This window comes from Maniola jurtina, chromosome 16 (genome assembly GCF_905333055.1).
Source record: "Maniola jurtina chromosome 16, ilManJurt1.1, whole genome shotgun sequence".
Classification (NCBI taxonomy): domain Eukaryota; kingdom Metazoa; phylum Arthropoda; class Insecta; order Lepidoptera; family Nymphalidae; genus Maniola; species Maniola jurtina.
In genome coordinates, this window is record NC_060044.1 from 9435804 (window position 1) to 9444685 (window position 8882).

The 8882-nt window shown below is 36.3% G+C and overlaps 1 long non-coding RNA gene across 1 annotated transcript; it reads left to right on the top strand.

The window, feature by feature from the left end:
* On the top strand, nucleotides 1-8668 carry LOC123873186. The gene is made up of 3 exons (XR_006797627.1): nucleotides 1-10; nucleotides 584-587; nucleotides 8505-8668. It is a non-coding gene; the product is annotated as an uncharacterized LOC123873186 (long non-coding RNA).
* Nucleotides 8669-8882: the final 214 nt, after the last annotated feature.

Sequence of the window (8882 nt, forward strand, 5' to 3'; positions counted from 1 at the left end):
TCAATGGGAAGTACTCTATAGGTTTTCTTGATAGACACGACGGACGGACGGACAGACAGACAGACAAACAACAAAGTGATCCTATAAGGGTTCCGTTTTTCCTTTTGAGGTACGAAACCCTAAAAATAGAGAACAAGGGCCTGATTAAGTTTTAATATCGCCTCGTGCCTCCGACGGCCTTAGTCCGCCACTGGATTTAGTGGTAACTATTTGTGTCTGAAGAAGCCGACAAACATATACTGCCAAAGAAAATGACGTATGTACATATTATATAGTTCACTTTGTATGACTTCGAATATGTTACGTGCAATTTCAGTAAGTTTCTATTAACTTCATAAGTTCTATTAAGTAATAGAAGCTGTATAAAATACCTATTTCTGTAATTAAAACCGTATACCTAAATAATTTCAATATTCCCAACTATCTTACGCCCGCGACTTCGGTCGCGTGGACTACACAATTTATTTCTAACCCCTATTTTACCTACTTAGCGGATTTACGCGGATATCCAGGACTTAATATACCTACAGCTGCCTGAATGCTCAGCCAGATATGTCCAGTAGTTTGACCTGTGCGTTGATAGATCAGTCAGTCAGTCTGTCACCCTTTCCTTTGATAGATATAGATACTAGAGGATACCCGCGACTTCGTCCGCGTGGATTTAGGGTTTTAAAGATCCCGTGGGAACTGTTTGATTTTGTTTACCGATTATCTTGGATTATAGCTAAGAACACTCTTGATTAAGCCACCTTTGAAACAAAAAAAAAACAAAATTAAAATCGGTTCATTAATTTTGGAGCTACGATGCCACAGACACATAGGCAGACACACAGATACACTGCAGATAGGTACACACGTTATAAGTTTGACCCCTATTTTTGGGTCGGGGGTTAAAAAAATAAGGAATAACATCAACAGTTTCTGTTTGAATTTGTAATATCTTAACTCAAAACCATTCTGTTACAAATAATTAAAAAAAAACGTGAAAAATTTTTCAAACTTATAAGGGTCTTGATCTCTAAAAAAAGGTTAACGTCTCATAACAAGGTGCCCAAAAATATTTACAAAGGCACCCACTATTGCCCGATGATTTTTAAGGGCTTCCCTCTAATGGCGACTGAATAAAGTTGTTTGCTTGTGAATTTTTCTGCGAGTTCGTTGGATTGGTACGAGTAGGTACGTGAAAGTTTACTTTTCGGTATCAAACCGAAAAAATCAACATTATTTGCTTAAGAATTTCTTTTATTGTAGACCTTACAATGTCTAATTGCATAGTCAATTTCACTTTGCAATTAGACATTGTAAGGTCTGCATCTCCTGAGGATGCTCCGGTGTCGGGGCGAAACGCGCGTCGGTGGTCTTGGAATTTGTGTGGTGCTGCGTACCATACAGATTTCGTTGGTTTAGCGGATTATAGCAAATTAAGCTTTTGGATCCTTGTATTATCATGGACTTTCGCAAAATAATGCCTGCTTCTATAATAAATATGAGCTCTTTCACAGGTGTACCTACATAACCTTATTTTGTGTAGCGTGTGAAAAATCACGAGGAAGTCTCACAAAGTTTGAAAAATTATTACATTTCGTTTTTTTATTCCACTGGATCACATGTTAAATCATTGCTAAGCAGAAAAAAATTCACAGTGAAAATTATTTGGTCATTCCAAAGAAGAATTTTTTGATGCGAGTTGTAGGCTTTGCTTATGGATGGATACTGGATGGCTAGTGGTCCCTTCTAATTTAATAAGCTAATTTATTAGCTGACGATGCCCGAAAATTGGTAAAACCTCACAGGGGTTTATAAACCTAAATCCATGTAGAATTTTTTATTTTGTTTGCATAAAAATAGCCCATGACTTTAATCTTTAACTATTTTCATGCAAAAAATCACGTCGATCCGTAGCAACGTGATTAAAGACCAAATCAACAAACCAACAGACCGACGAATAAACACTTTCGCATTTATAACATAGTAGTTCGTGACGAGGGAAGCGATGTGTGACTCAATGAGAATTTGCGATGCAATCTGTTCGATATAGTCTGTAGGTATACCCCGAATAATCAGTATTATTCTGTTTGCAGTAGAATACTAGATCTGGCCTCGGGTCTGGAGGGCCTTGGAGAAGTCCTTTAATAAAATGCCAAGTATATTCAGTAAATTAGAGCAAAATCGGAGCTGGAAGCCCTTATAAAGCGCAGCATACCTGGAAGGGAACCTCTGATTCTTTGCGTTATATCTACTTACTGATCAATAAAAGTTGGGTGCTTCTGGATTAGCTCGATAGACTTTCGCTCAAGCAAATAGTGCATCCAGCCCCAGTCTCTTTACGCACTGCATTTATTTTATTTATTTTATTATTACTTTAATTTAATTTGAATTAACTATGGACATATTGTCTAAAATAAAATATTTTTATTTTTTTTATTTATTCGATCAAAATACACAAGCAACATCTGTCGAAAAGAACACATTGTTTTGATCCGAGTTTTCTTAGAATCTGAATTTAATGCAGTGTGTAAAGAGCCTTAGACTGAAATCTCATCTATTGAATTTTATCAAACCCATTTGCAAAGGCTAGCTAGCTTTTCTGCAAAAGGAGAACTTTCTCAAATGTTATCGGACCGATTTGATTTTAGAAAAGTAAATTAGAAGTAGATTAGACCTATCTTCTAAATCGAGTTAATGAAATGGACAGAAAATAATATATACCGACCTATCTTCTAAATTCTATTACTGTCCACTAATGTACACAACATTAGTGGATAGTAAGCTTTGGAGGTCTTAATTTGGTCTTAACTTTTCCTCCGTGCCTTGGAGAGCATTGCCCTCAATTCTATACTAATACTAATACTAATACTAATAATATACTAATACTAATACTAATACTAATACTAATATACTAATAATAAATAAAATTGGAGTGTCTGTCTGTCTGTCTGTTTGAAAAGGCTAATCTTTGGAACGGCTGAACCGATTTTGACGGGACTTTCACAGACAAGTAGAGGATTCATCAGGGTGTAACATAGGCTACTTTTTTAACCGACTTTCAAAAAAGGAGTTGTGTTTTTCTACCTATGTATACCGAAATCTCCGAGATTTCTGAACCGATTTGAGTAATTTTTTTTTTAATTGATAGAGGAACTTTGCGACATTGTTTCATAAAAAATTTGAAGTCCAACTCCTCAATCCTGATGCTGCAGGGGATCTGATCACCAAAGTGGATGCGATTTGGAAACTGTCGTCGGTTATAACTTGATATTGAAGGTATATTTCCCAAGAAAAGACTTTGTCGCGCGGTACGGATAGACTACTTTTGTCCTGGGAACTCAAAAGTTCCCACGGGATTTCTAAAAACCTAAATCCACGCGGGCGAAGCTGCGGGCATCAGCTAGTTTCAGAATAAAACTATATCTAATACCTGAAATAAATACCTAGTAGTTAACTTCAAAACGATGATAGCCTAGTGCTTAAGAGGTCGGCCTTTTATTCAGGAGGCACGAGGTTCCAGGCACGCACATCTAACTTTTAGGAGTTATGTGTGTTTTAAGCATTTAAATATCACTTTCTTTAACATTGGTAATTATATTAATGATGTATATGGATTCAAGAATATAGAGAACTATATTCTTGTATCCTCAGGGCATAGCTCAGTGTCTCAGAAGTGAAAGCCCAAATCAAAGGTTACCGACATTAACATTGAAAATAAATTCAACGTGTATTTTCTCAACTTCATGCATAGTTCAGTTTGGGGCAGTTAAGTTTGAAGTCCCGGGAGAATAAATATTTGGATCTCACTTTGCATTTGATTCAATATCTCATACTCAATCGAAGGATTTGTCGACTGCGAGAGACCAGTTTCGATACAATAAAAAAACAAAAAATCTTAGTAAAACGCAAAACTTTTGCACTTTATTTTGTATCCTGTATTAAAAGAGTCAATTTGTCACATTTCTGACATGCAATGCGAGTGTTTTTGCTCGCGCGCTCTTTAGCTCAAGTCGATGACCGTGCGCGTGCGAAATTTAAACAATAAAGTAATGTAAAATGTAATACATGAAGGTTTGCTTCGTGAGTTTCTTATGCTGTGGACATTAGGAGTGAGTAAAATAGTAAGTAAATGTTACATATGAAAAGACTTTTCACGCGATTTTTCAAATGAAACTAGTGAAATGGCCCATCTTTATTTTCACCAGTATTATTTAGAGTAGTTCGATGATATAAAAATAAAGAGAGTCTGACTATTAATGTGAAACCATAAACCCATCATAAGTCTTTTTGAAGAGAATTTTGCTCTTTGATATAAATTACTAACTCGAGTCAAGTCGGTACTTATGTCTCTTCAGTCTATTTTGAGTTTCAGAGAGCACTTTGCCGCGGCAGTCTTGTCCTGATAAAAGAAAAGCTCGAGTCGAGATCACAGGGAAAAGTAGAAAAAAATAAAGAGGTTTTTACAATAGATGTCTATGCAATTTATTAAATCGGTCAAGTACGAGTCGGGCTTGCACACGAAGGGTTCCCTACCATCGTACAAGAAATAACACTTTATAATTTTTTTTATCTTCATGGCGAGAATTTTGAAATTCTTAGTATTTGTCGTTATAGCGGCAATAGAAACACAGATTCGGTGAAAATTTCAGGTCTGTACCTTATGGTTCACGAGATACAGCCCGCTGGCAGACAGACGAACGGACAAACGGACGGATGGACGGACGGGCAGACGAACAAGTAGTAATAGGGTCCGTATAGCAACCTTCGGGTATGGAACCCTAAAAAGCTTAGGATGATAGAAATAATTTTAAATTAATATACCTAATAGGAAATGTCTATCTTTGAAGTGCCCTTCTTTAAAACAAATACATTCGTAGCTACTAAAGATAACATGTTTAAATAGCAAAATCTCTTTTAATTTGCAAAAAAGTTACCTTCTTGGAAATAATAAAAACTGTTTAATTAGACTGAGCCGCCATTGCTACTTCAAAAATTAAACGTCCATTTGCGTTCATTTTGAAAACATTTTCAAGATAGCTCTTACTTTTTAATTTTAAACGTTATTAAGTAGTATTAAAATTCTTCCTATCTTTCTTGTTTTCTTTTTGATTATTGAACCTTTTAAAATTTTCCGCATGAACTTACAAAGTCAATGGTACACCGACGAAAAATTTTTTTGAAAAAACAACCAAAAATAATTTTTAATAATTATACAAACTGTTACTTCCGTAAACCTATTCCGTAAAAATTCCGTAAACGAAAAATCTTGATTTTTTAAAACTAAGTGGGTAATAATTACACTAATTACTAATTTTATTGAGACGTCGTTGCGCACAAATAGAAGTGTTTTACGAAAATATATCTACAGTAACAAAAAAAGCCTAAGCAAACGATACCTACTGGTAAGGTAAAGATAGGTAAGTAAAACTTAATCCAAAACTATGGGTTGATAATGATGATGATGAATATCAAAAGTTATTTTACTTACCTAATTATACATCAATAATACAACGGAGTACGATCACTCACAGAAAAACTTTGCCAAATTGGCCCGTAAATTTAGATTAGCCTACTAATCTGGATTAATTTAAAATGAAGAAGGAAATCTCTCAGTCCACATTTAGTGCCTTTGCACACGAAGACTTTTTACGCATAGTTGGTGGGCTTCAGATGCAACTCAAACGACTTGCATACGCACTCCAATGCCACACGTACTTTTAGCACATATAATATGCACATCTCTATAAATAGTTCTTTGGTCATAAAGTCATACACTTTGTACTTCTTACTGAAAATTTCTTTAGTTATCCCTAGAGCCGTTGGTTCTTGACAATTTATATGGATTCAACAACAATGAAAAAGCGTTTTGAATCCATCATAATCATCGTTAGGTACTTAGATTATTGTGACGCTTTTCCTTGAATCAAACATGAAATTATTCTTCCTGTTGTGCTGAAACGGGTTTGATCGGATAAAATTTCTTCCTGGATCAAATTATAAAGAAAACCTACAAAATACAGAACTTCAAGTTTCTAGATCCAGTTTTTCGTTTCGAGCACGGTGTGTCATCGATTCGTTACCAAAAACTATAAAAGCTCGTGTTTGGGGTAGGATTTTTATTTCTGAATTCGGTTAAATATCCTGTTACCAGTCGCGTACCTCAACAGCTCCAGCGATCATCATCACCGGCGCGTCACGCGCGGCACTCAAGTGACCATAGCGACGACGACGCGAGCACCACCGGCCTAGACACTGTCTTCGCGCACGGCGGCTTTATCATCCACTAGAGGATGCCCACGGCTTCGCCCGCGTGGATTTCGGTTTTTTTTAAATCCCGAAGGAACTCTTAAATTTTCCGGGATAAAAGTAGCCTATGTTCTTCCCCGGGATGTATCCCAAGTCTGTAACCAAATTTCATTAAAATCGGTTCAGTGGTTTGGCCGTGAAAACGTAGCAGACAGACAGACAGACACACTTTCGCATTTGTAATATTAGGTATGGATCAGTGATCGAACTGACATCATCACCTCGCACGACAGCGAGATCATCGCCAGCAGTGCGGAGAACAAACAGACATGACAACTGACCCTATGGTAATATCGTAAGCTTATAAGCTGTAAACTGTGGCCTAGATGCAAAGTGCATGAGGCCAGGGGAGTACATCCTCCACCGGCGCACGTTCATAACAGTTCCCGGAGCCTCTTAATATGCGCTGAGGATGACCATCGAGGGGGTTTCAGTAGATAGAAATCCAACATGACCCAATCTCTCCTCGAAGGTCCCCCCCCCCCCCCCCCATCAAAAAAAGGGTAATATCGGTTTAAAAACCAGCACCAGGTACTAAGTTATCTCGATGCTCGTACATATCTATCTACACATCCAAAAGAGAAGACCCGCGTAACTTGGCAGCGTTTTTGACGCGCGTTCGTATATTGGACATCGATTGGCTGGCGAATGGCTGGTGCACGCGATTGGTTAATCAGCCGGCGCGGGTGCACTCCATTGGTTGATAACTAACACCTTGCTGTTTAAGTTGTTTGCCGAGCAATATAGGTACATCGCGTGTAAAGGCACTCACTAAATAAATCTAAATCATTTACGAGTTCGTTTTAAACAATGAATAGCTGATGCAAATTGAATTAGCTTCGCGCTTCGAGAGTTTGGGTAATTTAGGTTATCAGATTCCAAGTTTTCGCCCTACTTTAACTAAATTTTACAAGCCCCTTTAAATAAAGCAAAAAGGTTGAAGGGTATAATAATACTATTTTTAGCATGTTTTCATAAGGCAGTAAAATGAACTCATCGCTAGTTCAAGAGTAAAACTATAGTAGGTGTATCTTACTAGATATACTTACTATAATTTTGCTTGCGACTTTTTCTTTGACGGTGAAAGTCTTTGAAAAATTCCATGGTAGTTCTTTGGATTTCAAAATCAAAATAAGCCTATGTCTTTTTTCGCAATGTAAGCTATCCCCATACTAAATTTAATCAAATGTCCCGGAAAATCAAAGAGTTCCCATGGGGTTTTAAAAAATCTAAATCCATCTGGAGGAAATCGTGGGCATCATCTATTGGACACAGAGATAGATAGCTTGCAACTTGGAGACGGAAAAAGGCTAATTTTCATCCTGGAAAAACAAAGGGTTCGCATTGGATTCCAAACCTAAATCCATGCGGACGAAGTCGTAGGCAACATTTAGTAAAAAAAAAAATAACGTTTGGGTTTTGGTAGGTATGGGTTTGATAAAATTTCCTATACCCATTCTAGATTAGGAACACTTTCATAGATTGCATTGTGCTTGTAGGTATCATCAAGTGACACCACAATCACGCGCTAACTTGCTGTTGCAAAAATTGTTATTCGTACACAACACTACAAAAAGTCTCAAGTTAAAATAACACCCGACCAATAATTTGATGAGTATTTTTCATAGCTAATGTAAACAAAAAAAAAATTGGGGCTTAGCAATGGAAATTGATATTAACTCAGAAGGAAATTGGATAAACAAAGGACGGGGACAATACCCTTGGTGAATTGAGGTTTGGCTTTTAAAAACACAAAAAATAGCGCCTACGTTCCATTGTTTGTATAGGTAGGTATATAAAAAGGTACTTTATCCCACAAAAACACTCGTACAAAAATTAAATTCTAGAGAATTTTCTCGGACATCGGAAAAGTTTCTACGTATCCGCTTGCTCCTGAAAGCTACTCGTATAGTTATTAAAATTTATAAAACGTTCGCGTTTGTTCAAACGGAAAAGTAGATGAATTTTATGTTTTAATAGCAAATCCCCTGACAAAACTTATTTTGAAGAAACTTACCTACTTTTACATACACCATGCATGATTTTCCAAAAAAGTAAATATTCTCGTTGATATGAACTGTTCACGGTGATGTTAAACTACATTGGAATAAAACGTAATAATAAGCGTAGTGCTTATAACCACAGTACAAGTACTGTGTTATAACTTAGGTAGGTATACCTACACAAACAAATTCGCGTTTTATATTGAGATTAAGGTCAAGTGGGGTAAGAGAAACATACTTTACTGGTTTGTGAACATTTTGGCCTTCAGCTATCAAAATTATACATTTATTTCGATATTAATTGAAACAAATCTTCGCTTTTGAAATATACTAACATTTTTTTTGATACAGAACTAGATTGTTCGTATAATTACGGCACAATTTAGCAACAAAGCTAGGTCATAAAAATGTTCCTCTTACCCGAGATTTGGGGTAAGAGGAACACTCGATACTTTTAAGTAATAACTTGTGTTTTTAAGTGTTTATATAGCATGTATTAAATTTTTTTTTGAGTTAAGGGAATGAAAACCTTACCTCGTTAAAAATAAGGTCTTATTTAGGCTGATAGGATACAAAAACGAAATT